Source organism: Ruditapes philippinarum, unplaced genomic scaffold (genome assembly GCF_026571515.1).
Source record: "Ruditapes philippinarum isolate M1 unplaced genomic scaffold, ASM2657151v2 ctg1742_1_1_1_1, whole genome shotgun sequence".
NCBI lineage: Eukaryota > Metazoa > Mollusca > Bivalvia > Venerida > Veneridae > Ruditapes > Ruditapes philippinarum.
The window spans coordinates 159,383-175,179 of record NW_026864569.1 but is presented as its reverse complement, the minus strand read 5'-3'; the positions used below and the strand labels follow the sequence as shown (position 1 = coordinate 175,179).

The following is a 15,797-nucleotide window of genomic DNA, read 5'->3' as shown; positions in this document are numbered from 1 at the left end:
TTTCTTTGGATTCTAATAGTTTTTATTTTCAAGCATTTTCAAGAGGTTAAGTTTCAATTCCACTGAAAGAGAGAAAATTTGTAAGTTGTACACTAATACTCTACACAATATGATAAAAATACATCTATGAAAAGTTGGGCATGCTGCACATTCAAAGATTTTTTTTATATGATTATTGTTGAAATTTATATTATTTTATTGTTATTAATACTGTACAAGATGGAGGAAAATACACTTAAGCAACTTTTTTCTTTCAATATTTTGCAAACATAACATAAATGCATACTTATGTGTTTCAGACCCTTGCTAGAGTCGTGTTAATGAAATCGAATGCAAGTAATGCAGAAAGCATCAATATTAATTGTACTTCAGAATAAAGTTTATAGTTTTACATTGGAGAAGATTAAGTTACTTTTAGCATGGTTTTACGATAAAGAAAAAATCAGAATGTAAAAAAAAAATTAAGAAAAACAAAAAATGGTATAAGAAAAAATTTTGGTTGTTTTTTAGATATAAGTTTTAGAAATATGGGAACATCTGCTAAAAATTCAAAAATAAAATTTGAACTTTTGACTTTTAATTTTAAATTTTTCAGATATAAAGGGGTTTTTCGTGGGAACCTTGTAAAAATTTGGGGGTTTTGAAAGGTTTGTAATGGAAAAACGAATGTTAATGTGTAGCGGGAATTAGGGGGAACTAATGGGGAAAAGGTAAATAAGTTTTTTTGGGCACCAAACAAAAATTGGGAAATTTTAAACATTTATAAAGATTTGCAAAATTTTTTAAATTAAAATAAAACTTTTTTAAAATGTTTTGAAATTCAATGAGCTTTCCCAAATTTAAAAACATGATAAGCACAAATAACGTGGTTTTGAATTTAAAACGATTTTCTTTTGTAATTTCTCAAATAAAAACATTGCTTGATTAATTTGATATTTGTCAGCAGTAAAATATTAAGTTAAGATAAACGACATAATAAATGATTATATAGGAAAGGTTATCACTATTTGTACAATTTACTTTTATCATAAGACATAAATGAGTGTTCACTAGACCCATGCAAGAATGGAGGTACATGTAAGGATCTTGTAAATGGATATGAATGTACATGTGTTGCTGGATATAACGGAAATAATTGTGATAACAGTAAGCAATTATTCTTTACTACTTATGGCATATCCTCAACACGTTCACAAAGATATTAACCACGAAATGTTTTTTGTTTCGCTTTCTTTGAAAATGGAAGTGAGGCAATATAAAATTCCTTAAACTGAAACACACAAACGCAATTAATGAAATAAGGTCAAAACATAATGATAATTTAATGAGGTATTGTAAGAAAAAGATTTTTGTAAATCTGCTATTTAGTTAAAATTTTCATGGAAAACCAAATCCTGTTAAGTGTAAACAAGTGAAATTTATTTAATTTTTTAATAAAAAATAGAATGTTCCCGAGATTATACTAAATTAAAGAAAAGGAAATGCATTTTTTTAAAGTACTGAATACTAATTTACCAGATATTCAACGAATGTTCTTTCAAGATCCATGTAAATGGAGGAACTGTAAAGATCTTATCAATGGATACGAATGTACTTTTGTTCCTGGATATAACGGCCTTACAAAATGGTGGGAAACGGTAATCATTTTAAGATTTTAAAATTTATTTTATATCTTTATTATGAAAAAAAGGTCTGACAATCCATTGGAAAAGAAGAAAATATTTAAGGTGAACTCTACTTGAATATAAACAATGACTAAAATACATCAATGCAATTTTAGTTTTAGTAGTTTTGCTCTTAAAATTATATTTGAGTTGAATATAGTTCGATTTAAATTATTTCATAGTAAAAAATAATTACTACCGCACTAGTTGAAAGGCATTAAAAAAAGGTTTAAACATTATCATTTAATAATAGAACTTACTTATCAATGTATTTACAACAACTCACAGATATCAATGAATGTTCTTCAAATCCATGTGAAAATGGCGGGACATGTAATGACCTTGTCAATGGGTATGAATGTAAATGTGTTGCTGGATATAACGGCATCAACTGTGAAAATGGTAAGTTTTTCTCGATCGTAGTAATTTGAATTTGCATATCGCACTAGTTGGAAGTAAATATACTTTAAAAACTTTTTTATCTTATAGATAACATTTTGATGAACGACATTAATTTAAAAAAAAATATATCATTAAATGATAGAACTGATTTATCAATTAATGTACTTACATAAATTTACAGATATCAATGAATGTTCTTCAAATCCATGTGAGAATGGCGGGACATGTAATGACCTTGTCAATGGGTATGAATGTATATGTGTTGCTGGATATGACGGCATCAACTGTGGCAATGGTAAGTTTTTCTCGATCGTTACAATCCTATAAGGATATTTATTTTTGATGTTCCAGAAGGAAAATTTAACATTTTACTACCAATGAAAAAATTTGCCTATCAATTCAGGATAAAAATACATCAAAGCAATTGTAAATGGTCCTTGAAAAATTTATTAAATGTTTATGATTGCATGATGATTGCAACTTATTTTTGTTACTGTTTTCCATGAATTTGTGGATATTTTCAATATCTATCATTCCACATAAGCTGTTTTGAAGACTATTATTTATCAAAGCAATTGCATGGATTAAAAAATACATTTTCTATTCAGTATTTTGATACATTTTTATTGCGATTGTTTTTCTTGTGATGCTTGGCCTGACAAAGGTGAAAAATTATCTGATATACAAAAGTTTGTTTTCTCTTTTTTTTTTGCAATAAACATGTTACAAAGTTTGTCTTTTACATAATTATTATAAGTGTTATTTTGAGTCTTATATTTTTAGATATTGATGAATGTTCATCAAGACCATGTGAAAATAACGGTATTTGCAAGGACGGAATAAATATGTTTACCTGTGATTGCTCTCTCGGCTTTGATGGCATACATTGCGAAATAAGTAAGGTTTATTTTTTTTTTGACAAAAGACTTGTATGGCTTTGCATAAATTTTCATAAAATAAGAACCACAAATGAAATACATGTATTTCATTATTTATGAGATTAAGTGAATGAATGATATCTTAAACCACATTTCATTTTCAACTGACAGTGTTGCTGGGTTTTGTTAGGGTATGCGTTCGTTGGATGTTGCACTTCTTTGTTGATTTTTGTTCTCATATTTTACACTATTTAGAAAAATAATATTAACATTTTAGATGTGGACGATTGTAAACCCGAACCTTGTTTAAATGGAGGGCGTTGCGAGGATCGAGTAAATGGATACACGTGCATATGCGCAGATGGATATTATGGCGTTAATTGTTCAACAGGTGCGTCTTGCTCATTACATAAATAACTTGCTTCATGCAAACTCGTTTAATCTTCATTGTAAATTAAAGTTGTTGAGTGTAACTTTAATTATTGAGTTGTAGCATTTCGAGTGGTTAACGCGTTGGGTTTGTAATTCACGTGGTTTCAAACCCCGTCAAGTGCAAGCTGTTTTATTTTTCCTAGAGCAAAAAACTTGACACCAGTTGCTTATGACTGTTTGGTTCGTGATAGGGTTCTAAAGAGTGGCTAACTACACAATCTTAATTGAAATAGAATCTTAATAAATTGACTTTTACCATAATCATTTAGAATAAATATCAAAATAGTTGACCTTTTGCAAATGTTACTCAAACTCATAAATGAATCAGTTCATCTTACAGGGTTTTCATCATTTTTGGCCGGGTTGCACTGGTGCCATACTGTGGGATTCGATTTCAGATCTGTCGCCTATCTACTTCCTGTTTGCAGACTCAGTTAAATTTGCAACATTAATGGTCAATGGTAGGAAATTTTCGAAACAGTTTTCTCAGCGACTGCTTATCACAGCCTTTTGATATTTGGTATACAGCATCAACACATGGTCCCATACTGTGGGATTTGATGTCTGGTCTGTCGCTCATCCACGTCCCGTTTGCCGACTTAGTTAAATTTTCAACATTAATGGTCAATAGTAAGAAATTTTTGTAACAGATTCTCAGCAACTACTTATCACAGCCTTTTGATATTTGGTATGCAGCATCAACACATGGTCCCATACCGTGGGATTCGATTTCATGTCTGTCGCTCATCCACTTCCTGTTTTCCGACTTAGTTAAATTTTTGGCCGGGTTGCACTGTTGCAAACCCGGGTTATTGTATGATGAATGTTGGGCGGCGGGCGGGCGGGCGGCGAAAAAACTTTCGTAACAGTTTTCTCAGCAACTACTTATCACAGCCTTTTGATATTTGGTATACACCATTATCACGTGGTCCCATACCGTGGGATTCCATTTCAGGTCTGTTGATCATCCACTTCTTGTTTGCCGACTTAGTTAAATTTTGACATAATTAATGATAAAAAGATAGTAAGAAATTTTCGTAACAGTTTTCTCGGCAACTACTTACCACAGCCTCCTGGTATGTGGTTCACAACATTGACATGTGGTCCCATATTGTGGGATTCCATTTCAGGTCTGATGATCATTCTTAACCGGTTTACCAACTAAGTTAAATTTTCAATATCAATGGTCATTTAGTGGTAGAAAATTGAGTAACATCACAGCCTCATGATATTTTGTATACATATGCTACCCGGCCTTTTCTGTCCTTGACCCATGTTGACATTTTGTACTTTTTTGTACGATTTAGGCTTACAGTGTGAATAAGTAAACTAGAAGTTAAAACTATGAAAAATACTGATGTTAAACTACTTTACATGTTACAGATGTAAACGAATGCCTAAGTAATCCTTGTGAGAATAAAGGAACGTGTGAGGATAAAGTAAATGGGAGGATATGTCATTGTGTTGATGGATTTGAGGGTACAAATTGTGAAATAGGTAGGATTATCAAGCTTTAAATAACAATTAGACTCATTAGACCTTTTAATAGAAACATATGTATTTATGCATTTTTGCTCGCCCATATGGTATTTTCCGGTGGAGAGGTGAAACAAATCAAACACACACACATTAAGCACTTTAAAATCATATACAGAACATAACATAACTTTTATTTCTGATTTGTACACAGTACATCATCACAACATAATGATATTCAAGTAGCATGTACTTTTCAGTGTAATCAATATAAAGAAATCAATAAAGTAAATAATATAAAGAAAACAATAATTGAGACTTAAGTTATTTGCTATTCAGTCTCAGTTAAGTGAGGATGAACACATATTTAAGAAGAAAAATCAACATCAAAACTAAATTTTGATCTATCATTGAACATTATTTAATACTGAAGTTCTAACAGTCATAGCATTTTTGTAAGTACGAGACTGATATATATACAGATATCAACGAATGTTCAAGCAGCCCATGCATGAATGGCGGAAGTTGTAGAGATTTTGTTAATGGATACGACTGTACATGTGTGCAGGGATATGATGGCGCAGACTGCGAAAATGGTGAGAGAAAAAATCTAAAAAATCTGACGTTTGAGTTGTAATATATGATAAATAAAATTTGTCCCATTAAAAGTTTCGAACCTAGATATTACAGTGAAAACTCTCAATTAAGACTACCATTGGGACTGAGCCAAAGTGGTCTTAATTGCGGGGTGGTCTTAATTGTGAATATTTTTATTTCTTACATACTTTATGACCATGGTCTATTTTAGACATGTTGTATGAACAAACAATATGTATCTTAACAATATAAAAGTATGTTATAATATTTAATCTGATAAGAGGTAAATATATTTCTGAAGAAATTTGACATTAAAATTCTCTTTGGTCTGGCTTCAATATTAATTGTTATATGATATACAAAGTTCACCTATTAATTCTTCATATAATAAATGTGCTGAAAGCAACATTAAACCACTCTAAAATTTACTTTCTCACCTTATTTCATACAATAACCCAATAACAACATTTGTTCACACCTTGTGAAATCTAGTGTCATGCCTTGAGCATTCAAGCAGATAATGACAACAAATTTAAGAACTAGGTAGGTGCTGACTTTAATATCAATATCAATATGGGACCGAATCTGGTGGTCTTAAAAGTGGATAAGCGGGGTGGTCTTAATTCTAGATCATGTAACCATTGATATAAAGAACAGAAAATTTCGTTCTTTTAACAAATGGTCTTAATAGCGGGGTGGTCTTAATTCTGGGGTGGTCTTAAGGAGGGATTCTACTGTAGTTCAAATCCACGATAGGGCATTTAATCAGTTTACAATACGTTTATCTGTTACCTGGACGGAAAAAATGTAGACCTAGATCTGATTAAAATAAGAAAATAACTATAAACTATATATAAATGATACATTGTTGATAATTGAATGTTTTGTGTTTCTTTAAATGTATGTTAAGATATTGTAATGTTATTTCACACAGATATCAATGAATGCCAAAATAATCCATGTGAGAATAAAGGAACGTGTGAGGATAAAGTAAATGGGAGGATATGTCATTGTATTGATGGATATGAGGGTACAAACTGTGAAATAGGTAGGATTTTTGGGCATTGAGATAACCATTAGAACTAACTTGATTTCAAATATATATATAAATATATAAGAAGGAATATACTGTGACAATGGAAAGAATGAATATTTCATTTTGACACACTAAAGAGTATTGGTATGATTGTCGTAAATAACCATAAATTTTCAATTCTGAAGATTTCATTATAAAATAATGTAACACCCTGAGTGTATTAAAAATGCAAAACGTAATTTATGACAGGACATAGGCTCTTCTTCTAAAACACTTCTTGCAAAAACCATGGTATCTTTAGGAAAATGTATAACAATTAACGCAATTTCCTTTTACACTTTAATAATACTGTCATTTAGCAATATATTTTATTCAATAACTTTTAATTAAAACTATATGTTGTCGTACAAAGATATAGATGACTGTGCCAGTGTTCCTTGCAAGAACAGCGGAACGTGTAAAGATCTTGTTAATGGATATGAATGTACATGTGTTGCTGGATATGACGGAGCTATCTGTGATAATGGTGAGAATGTACAACAATGTATATCTATGTCTATTCTCTGCTGTAAACAAGTTTCTTTAATTTTATAGAATATTATAAGGATAATTCCTTTTTTTTGTTTTAGTAGTAACCTTTTGTATATTTTATTTGCTTTTTTGACATGTGGTCACATTTATCGTATAAATTGAAAATATTACAGTATTTAGATACTTTGTACTTACGTAACTTACATTAAAAAACTATTTTCTTCTTATTACAACCTGGTAAAAAGTTACTAGCCTTATCATTTTAGCGCCACTTTATCGTGATGACCCATTCGTCGGTGTCGGCGTTGGATAAGTTTCGTTTTGGGCATTACCTTCAATAATAATAAAGCTAGTTTTTTGAAGCACTTTATCCAAGCAGATATCGTCCAAGTTCCAATAAATGACAAATAATTAAATAAACATACTGGAATACGGTCAATATCAATAATTCTAAAAAAATGCCCATGACAAATATCTAGCAGAGGTTTTCTTTTAACCTTTGTCTACAAAACGTTTTCATCTCTTAACGTATATATTTCTGAAATGATAAATAAATATTTCATGGTCAGATAATCTTGCTTTACAATATCATTTATCAAAACATTAACAATTTGAGCTAATATCTCACGAAATTGCTCAAAAACAGTTAATGAATTTTGTTATTCTAATTCTTAAATGCATGCTTTCCGTTTCATTACTTACTGTATGAAATGAAGAAGCTTGCAGTGGATGCGTCTATTATAGGATCAATAATGATGTTATGTAACCATTTATTGTTTCACATACAATACTGTTTTGTATTTCATCTTCGTATAAACTAATACCAGCTATTTATCCATAGTATTAGAGTAAAGATATTTATTGACAATTATAAAGAGTTATAAATCATCTAGTAGGAAAATTTCCAAATGCTTTATTCAGTTGTAGGTCTTGGTACATGTGGCAACACTGCATAAAATCAAGTAATCAAAAAGGCCAGTTGAACTTGCAAACACATTGCTTTACTTAAACTTTAGTTATCTTGTACTTTTTCTCAAACATAGATATAAATGAGTGTTCTTCTAATCCCTGTTTCAATGGCGGTATCTGTAAGGATCTTGTAAATGGTTATGAATGCGCATGTGCCGCTGGATATGACGGGACTGACTGTGATAATGGTAAGAAATTTATTCCACACCCAATAATCTTCTAGCGTTTGTACCACCAATCTTTGGAGTCCGGTAAATCCATGTCAAATCAATATTGTACTGGATAGAAGAAACAAAAGTCTGTAAAAATATTAAAATCGATGGCATATAAAGACGTTATCATTATAAACATTGTCGAATACAACACGGATTTTGCTGGATTCGTACACTGCTGCAAAAGCTCTATTGGAATCGGCAAGCGCATCGTCCAATACAAGTGTGCCACAGCTGGCTGTGTACTCATTTAAAAAAATTCAGTATTGTACCCAACAATATATAATTACTTCATAATATCATTACAATAAAACAAAGATATTTTTTTCAAAACTTCACAGATATTAATGAATGCTCGTCGGCTCCCTGCAAGAACGGTGGAACATGTAAGGATCTTGTAAACGGATATGAATGTTCATGTGTTGCTGGATATGACGGAACAACATGTGATAATAGTAATTAACTTAATTGTTTAAGTTGCATATTTGCTCTTTAGCAAGTTCTCTTTTTTCATTTACATAAAAAATTCGTATTTTTCAGTTTGATAAATTTTGAACATGTTGAGCAGATCTTATGATACACATGACTTTGTTATATATAAAGGAAATATTTTAACTACTTATTTTCATTTCAATAAGAAAATGTGGTTTGTTTATTTTCGATCTTTGAAGACAAATTAATATTTCTTCACTTATTTCCAGATGTAAATGATTGTGCATCTAGCCCTTGTAAAAATGAAGGTTCCTGTGAAGATGAATTAAATGGATATAAATGTTTATGTGTTGACGGGTATGAAGGCCACGATTGCCAAGTTGGTATGTCGCTTTTAAGTGTACGTTTTTAAATTTGAGATAGAATAGATATTAAATTTTTTTTTATATGCAATGAAAAGATTAATAGAATTGAAAACATTATCACGATTAATTTAACACAATATGTAATATAATGTTATTACATAATAATCTTTTTTAAAATTATTTTTAAGATTCATCAAATGAAATCTTTGGCAGAACTATAATTTCCATGGTATTTCCATTTACATCAACTTTCGATGTTTTGGATCCAAAATTAAAGACTGACGTTAGACTTCAGGTAAAAAATATATTTTTGTCAACTATTAACTTAAGTATAGGAAAAGTTCATATGCAACTTAAACAATTGCTATAAATCTTGTGTTTCCCTTATTGTTAAGTATTTTACTGGTGATGGGAACTAAAACATACGATTTGCTTTAAAAAGTTACCGATTTCTAATCCTACCATTGTCTTATAGTATTGTCTATCTAAAACCAAGTCCAAAATTGTTTGACTTCAATACCCTGGTATATGGAGACATTTTTCATTTTAGTTTACGACTTTATCTATTTTATCATTTGATATTCGATTCTGTATATTATACATTATATATTCTCTGTATATAATTGGTTGTTTCAGCTGAACAAGGTTTATGGAGACACTATGGGGGAATCGTTAAAGGCAATAGTAATATTAAAATTAAGGTATGTTTCTCTTTATGGTGTGCGTGCTTTGTTGTTGTTGTTTTTTTTAAATAACACCTGATTATTTTAATTTTCATGTTTTAAGTTTAGGTATAGAGAGATAAGGACACCATGACTGTCGGGCAGTTATCTTTGTTTACAAATATAAACATCCTCAAACATTATCAAAACCAATATATGAATACGATAATATATAGTATTTAATGTTTTAACAAATGAATTTGTTTGTTTTTCAGTGTGGGAAGTCTTATAGTAGAGTTTGAGGTTATCTACGATAGTGAAACATCAGCTGCAAGCGATCTGACGAAAACAACTATCGCTCTTTTGTCTGGGGAAAAGACAATAGAAGTGTTCAATGAAACATTTTCTGCATCTTCCGCCGATATAAATTCTATCACTAGTAAGTAAGCCATGAAAACAGTTGTGTCGCAATGTCATTAACCAAAAATGTTTTTTGTTTTTGTTGGTTTTACATCAGTTATATTGTTTGACGAAGACCTTATGTACCCCACTATATATAATTTTAGGCACGAACTAGTACATGAGAATAACCACCGGCCTTTCCTAAGCTAGCTAGAAAACTTTCGCACATTCAAGAATTCAAAGTCTCTGGCGGTACTCAAAACCAAAAGAAGCGAGGGACAAGTGTTTCAATGTGAACGACTTTAACGTCTCGGCTAAGAACGCGACTCATATATTAGGTCTCTAATAGAAAATTATCAGGAAATACATACATGGGCACAGAGGTGACATTTGTACGTATACATTTATCTCGTTCGCACGGGTTACTAAGTCGTTGCCTCGAGATAATGAAGTGGTGCGCACGAGATATTATGTCGTGGCCACGAGTTACTAAGACGTGGGAAGTGATAATTAACTGGTGCGCAGGAGATACTATGTCGAGGCCACGAGTTACAAAGTTATGGCCAAGAGATAATTTAGTCGTGCGCATGAGATACTATGTCGTGGCCACGAGTTACTAAGTCGTGGTCACGAGATGATTTAGTGGTGCGCACAAGTACTATGTCGTGGCCAAGAGATAACTTAGTGGTACGCTTGGGACACTATGTCGTGGCTACGAGGTAATTAAGTGGTGCGTACGAGATACTATGCCGTGCCCACGAGTTACTAAATCGTTGCCATGAGATTATAAAGTGGTGCGCACGAGATACTTTGTCGAGGCCACGAGATAATTAAGTGGTGCGCACGAGATACTATGTCGTTGCCTAGAAATAATTTTGTGGTGCGCACGATATACTATGTCGTGGCCACGAGTTACTAAGCCGTTGCCACGAGATTATTAAGTGGTGCGCACGAGATACTATTTTGCACCAATTAATTATCTCGTGGCCACGACTTAGTAACTCGTGGCCATTACATATTATATAGTGCGCACCACTTAATCCTCCCGTAGTCAGGACTTAGTAACTTGTGGTCATTGACAGTATCTCGTGTGCACCACTTAATTATCTCGTGGCCACGACTTAGTAACTCTCGGCCACGACGTAGTATCTCGTTCGCACCACTTAATTATCTCTATGTCACGACTCGTGCGCACGAGATTAATAAAACGCACAAATGTCACCCTTGTGCCACCGTACATTAATGAATACTAGTATTTGTATAATATTTAAAAAAAAAACATGAAATATTGCTTACATTAAGTACATTATAAGTAATATAACTTTCAACTATATGTTTACAGTTACTAACGAAACAAGCTCGGGTGAAGAAATGCTTTGTGAAGTGCATAAAACACTAAATGGACCTTGTAAGGAAAATCAGAAGTGTTCTATAGTGAACGGAAACCCCTCCTGTGTGTAAGTGTGCAATGTTAAATTCTGTGGTTCTATATGGTATTAGACGGCTGTGATCTTTAATAAGAGCATGATAGTTTCTTGTATCGTATATCATATAAATCACAAACTTATATCATTAATACTTTGTACATCGTCCTCTGACAAATAGTCTTTTTAGATTAATAAGGTTCTTGACACTTAAAATATAAGGATATAAACAGGTTTTGAAAGATTGTTTTCTTTTTTAGGTCAACTAAAGGAGATGACAAAAGTAAGTTATCATATTTGCAAATAACCTTAATTCACAAATAAAAACATACAAAACATGATTGCTAGACATTCCCTTGAAAGATTGAACGTAAAGTATACCCCGGTAAGCACTTCAAGCTAAATTGCATCCATCAAAGATTAATAAAGGAAATATAATGTATTGCATTTTAAAAAAGTGTTGATTTTACTAGCAATACCTTCTCACTTTTGAAGCAACGCGGATGTGATCTAAATGTTAAAGCGGAAATAAAACTAAGACCATGTAGATCTATATTTCTCTATTCAAATATTATATCTCCAAAAAAAATGTAGAAAGGTACACCGCATCCCTGGCCATATCTATCTCATTCATAATGTTTTATCCCGTATATTCCGTCAGTAAGTTACTTATAGTCTAAAATGTATCTAGCATGTAAGTTAAAAATTATGTGCCTATTTCATTAAAAGGCATTTTACATTTTCAGTTAATATATGAAATTTTGCAAAGGGGTATTGTCAGATATCTTGGTATATTCACTTACCATTGTAAGGGGAAAAAATAAGCTTATTATAAAGGAGATTGGTTGCATTAAATTTTTTTAATTTCATTTCTTTACAGTTGGTTTGACACTTGTGATTGTTGTTGTTGCTTGTTCGATATGTGTACCAATCATCATCATGGCAATCACCTGTTTAGCTATACGGAAATTACGCATCAAAGACAAACATCCGAGACAGTTTCATAGCAAAACAACAGACTCAGCAGGGTAATGTTGTTTTGTCATTTTCTGTTATCATATTGTTAGGTAGATATATTGCATAAGTTTGGATTGTACCAGTTAATAATTGACATGATTTCTAAATTATACAAGTTATGAATTGCTTTAAAAGAGTGCTTGTATATTAGAAATGTGTTTTGTGTAAAGAAATAATATATATATATATATTCGTATATATTGACGTTTTAATTCATCGCAAGTCGGCATCATACATGTCTTTCAATTATATGCCTTGAGGGCTATAGGGAATGAATGTTGAATCGGCATCAGCTACAATTATGTCTACGATTCTTTTCTTCTGACAACTCTACTAAGCTATTATCAATAATTATTTCTAAAGATAATTCTGCTTCCGGCTCCTCGACATGTACTACTGTCTATAACCAATTTTTATAAATTTACTGTTGTCATAGAAGGAATTTTGCTTTAACTATTTCCATTAGCCGATAGCTGCAAAATAATGCAGTTAGTTTCAAAATTCGAACATTATAGAAATAGAACACCATGTTTTGCCATTTTATAAAAATAAACTTAATAAAAATTATATTTCCAGGTTTGAGAGATTACCTTACTGGACAAATCCTAAACTAACAGGTTCCTTCAGGAGCCAACTAAGTGGACGATCTGTCACATCTGACAGTTATTTTCCTGACTACTCAAGAAATACATATGCTTAAAACTGTTCAAGTTGTTGAAATATAAATTTTGCTATACAAGAATATACCTACACTTATACGACACTTTATATGACTATTTATTTCACATTTGACAAGAAAAAACATCAGTTTTACACAAAAGCAATATTCTATTAATGTTGTTGTTCAACAATTATTGTCTTTCCAGTGTTTTTGTTGTGTAGTTATTGAACAAACATTTAATGTCTACTTTATATTACGCCCATATCTCAGCTAATAAAAACAATGTTTGATAAAAACGCTCTTATTAATCGAAACAATACGTTGTAGCATACTATTTGCATGTTTTCTTTTGCTTTGTATATATGTTTTGTAGCTTTTTATGCTGTATTTTCTGTTTTTAAATGTATGAATGACAAAACCCATGAACGTAATCCAACTTAAGACTTGTGTTTAAGGACTACTGTAGACATTTTTATCATCATCATCATCAGTCGACAAATTGAGCTGTTACACTAACATTACTGAAGATGAAATTCCCTTACAAAAATGAAATTAGAAAACATACAAGTTTCGTTAACCAATATCTAGTTAGGTGCACATTTAAATAAACTTGTCATGATATATAAATGTCTTTTCTTACCTGTTACATTTGAATATATTTATGTTCTGCTTTTATATATTTGTTTTTCAAGATTGTGTTTCGTTTTATTTTCATAAGACAAAAAAGACGCTATTTTTATAGCATGATGGATTGATTTTCTTCACATGAATGATATACATGTTATTATTAAAATAATTGCGTTTGTCTGTCATTATGTTGTTACTGCGACACATCCCCTTAAAAAACAGTTCACATTTAAAAAAATAATCAAATTTGTTTGAGAATATATTTATGAAAGAATTTATGGTTGCTTCAAGATACCCATTTATAATATCTCTCTTAAATAATTTTATCTGTAAAAGATTATCCCAGTAAGATAAACATGTGTACAAAGTGTCATGAATATCCCACAACTATTTGTAAACGTTATTTAGAGAGATTACAAGAATTTCTAAAGCACAAAAACAAGCGGTACAAGACCAGAACATCAAATAAAAACAGATGATCAGTGCCATAACCCAAAACGTTCGCTATATAGGGAAGGGGAAAAAATTCTATATGTTTTGCAACCTATTTCTTACCTTAAAACCTACCAAATTTTTTGTTCAAATTGTTACCACAGAATTTAGAGAATAATCAAAACATGTACCAGAAAATATATAAAAAGTATAAGAGCTCCGTCAAAAGATACAAAGCACACATATGAGCCGCATCACGACAAAACCAATGTAATGCGTTTGCTACCAGCATGGATCCAGACCAGCCTGCGCATCTGCGCAGTCTGATCAGGATCCATGCTGTTCACTATCAGTTTCTCTACTTGTAATAGGGTTTGTAAGAGAACAACATGGATCCTGATCAGACTGCGTGGATGTGCAGGCTGGTCTGGATCCATGCTGGTCGCAAACGCATTAAATTGGTTTTGTCATGACGCAGCTCATATGTGTTTATATCAATTGAATTAACTGAGTTCTTTAGTTGGTCTGAAAAAGGCTCAGAATATTGTCAAGATTCTGCCAATATAGATAAATAAAATGCCTTGCAATCAATTCCTGACATAAGCATATTGTGCATCTTTTGAGGTTGTTTTTTTAAGGTTTATCTATCCCGAAGTATTCCTCAACCAGTAAAGCTAGGGCGACACAAGCCCCAACAAATAACCTTTACATATGATTTTTATGTGTCTTCATTCTGAACATTAGAGTCTTCATTCTAAACGTTTGTCTTCATTGTGAACGTTAGAATGTTCATTCTGAACATAAGTTTACATTCTGAACGTGTGTGTCTTCAGTTTCTACGTCAGTGTTCATTCTAAATGTAAAATCTTCATTCTGAACGTTCTTCATTCTGAATGTTCTTCTTCATTCTGAACGTTAGTCTTACTTCTAAACATTGGAGTCTTCTTTCTAAAAGTAAGTCTTCATTCTGAACGTTCAAGTCTTCATTCTGAGTTTTCATTATAAACATTAGTCTTCATTCTGAATGCTAGTCTTTATCCTGAACATTTGGATTTTTTATACTCAACTAACGTTAGTCTTCATTCTGAACGCAAGTGTATTTCTTAATGTTAGTCTTCATTCTGAATGTTTGTCTTCATTCTGAACGTTAGTCCTCATTTTGAACATTAGTCTTCATTCTGAATGTTAGTCTTCATTCTGAACGTTAGTCTTCATTCTGAACGTTAGTCATCATTCTTAACGTTAGTCTTCATTTTGAACATAAGTCTTCATTCTGAATGTTAGTCAATATTCTTAACGTTAGTCTTTATTCTGAAAGCAAGTCTTCATACTGATTGCAAGTCATTCACTTCATTCTGAGTCAGAGTCTTCATTCTTAAGGTTAGTCTCAATTCTGAACTTGAAAAGAATATTTATATTTCATTATACTTTAAGTGGAGAGATTGTCATGTACCTGAAAGTGATTTTAACCTATATATTGATTTAGTCAGTTAAGAAAATAGTTCGATGCAATGTTATTTTTATTTCTGATAAGTTAGATTTTAAAATGCCACTGACATAATCCTTAACTTTCTTATG

The 15,797-nt window shown here is 31.5% G+C and overlaps 1 pseudogene; it reads left to right on the top strand.

The window, feature by feature from the left end:
- LOC132726101 (neurogenic locus notch homolog protein 1-like) overlaps positions 1-13,851 on the top strand; it is a 56,087-nt pseudogene extending 42,236 nt beyond the window's left edge.
- Positions 13,852-15,797: the final 1,946 nt, after the last annotated feature.